The sequence below is a fragment of the Mandrillus leucophaeus genome, unplaced genomic scaffold (assembly GCF_000951045.1).
Source record: "Mandrillus leucophaeus isolate KB7577 unplaced genomic scaffold, Mleu.le_1.0 Scaffold23, whole genome shotgun sequence".
Classification (NCBI taxonomy): domain Eukaryota; kingdom Metazoa; phylum Chordata; class Mammalia; order Primates; family Cercopithecidae; genus Mandrillus; species Mandrillus leucophaeus.
Genome location: NW_012102365.1, coordinates 2,834,599 through 2,836,382, shown reverse-complemented (window position 1 = coordinate 2,836,382; position 1,784 = coordinate 2,834,599).

Genomic DNA, 1,784 nt, shown 5'->3' with positions numbered 1-1,784 from the left:
TCTGATCCAAGCACTTTGCTGTAATCTCAGCACTTTGGGAGGCCGAGGGGAGTGGATCCCTTGAGGCCTGAGTATTGGCTATACATTTTAGCACCTCTTACTGTTTGTGTTTTTTTTTTTTTAGATGGAGTTTTGTTCTCGTAGCCCAGGCTGGAGTACAATGCCAGGATCTCAGCTCACTGGGTTCAAGAGATTCTCCTGCTTCAGCCTCCTGAGTAGCTGGGATTATAGGCGTGCACCACCACACCTGGTGAATTTTTTGTATTTTTAGTAGAGACAGGGTTTCACCATGTTGGCCATGTTGGTCTTGAACTCCTGACCTCAGGTGATCCACCTACCTCGGCCCCCCAAAGCACTGGGATTACAGGTGTGAGCCACCATGCCCGGCCAGTACCTCTTACTATTATCTCTACCTCTTATCTGATGTTGTGGGTACAACTGGAGATGACATATGATTTAAGCATTTTTCCCGCATCATAAAATAAATCTTGGATTGCTTCCTTTGAAAATTCTCCTGAAGAAATGTTACCCACAGGAGGTTTGTTAATTCCTGAGCGTATTACTCACAAGAGAAAACACGGCTTAACACAGGGAGCATGAAACCAGGTCATGTCATGGGGAGTGGTGAATTAGATCAGTCTGGAAAGCCAAAGTGTCTAGTCAGGATAGTGTAGCTGCAAATAACAGAATCCTTCCCACACACTAGCCTGAGCAGAAAGGACATTTAGAGGGAGGAAAAAGGGGGAAATTTGGATGAACACACGGGCAGGAAGTAGACAGGTCTGATGAGGAACTAAAACCAGGAAACGGAACCTTCCAAATAAATCCAGACTCCTACTCCTCCTCACCACCCCCTCCACTGCTGCTCTGGTTGTAGCGATCATTCTCTCTCGCCTGGACTATTGCAACATTCTCTCCACTTCTCCCCTTACCCCCTACGCAATCCATTCTTAGCACAGGAGCTAGAGTGATCTTTTAATAATGTAATAAGATTGTGTTGTTGAGCCAGGCACAGTGACTTGTGCCTCTTACCCCAGCTGCTCCAGAGGCTGAGGCGAGAGGATTGCTTGTGCCAAGGAATTCCACGTTGCAGTGAGCTTTTTTTTGTTTTGTTTTGTTTTTGAGACAGAGTCTCGCTCTGTCACCCAGGCTGGAGTGCAGTGCCATGATCTCGGCTCACTGCAAGCTCCACCTCCCGGGTTCATGCCATTCTCCTGCCTCAGTCTCCCGAGTAGCTGTGACTACAGGCGCCTGCCACCATGCCCAGCTAATTTTTTGTATTTTTAGTAGAGACAGCGTTTCACCATGTTAGCCAGGATGGTCTCGATCTCCTGCCCACGTGATCCGCCCACCTTGGCCTCCCAAAGTGCTGGGATTACAGGCATGAGCCACTGTGCCCAGCCACAGTGAGCTTTGGTTATGGGACTACACTCCAGCCCAGAATGAGACCCTGTCTTGAAAAAATCATAGATTGTAAGCCTGGGCAACACAGTGAGACCCCATCTCCATAAAAAAGAAAACATTGGCGGGCCACAGTGGCACATGCATGTGGTCCCAGCTACTTGGGAGGCTGAGGTGGAAGGATCGCTTGAGCCCTGGAGAATAAGGCTGCAGTGAGCCTTGATCACACAACTGCACTCTAGCTTGGGTGCAAGAGCCAGAATCTGTCTCCAGAAAAAAAAAAAAAAAGTAAAAAATATTGTGTTGTTTCTCTGTACAAAGCCTTTCGGTAGTTTCCATGGTGGGGCATGGTGGATCACACCTGTAATCCCAGCACTTTGGGA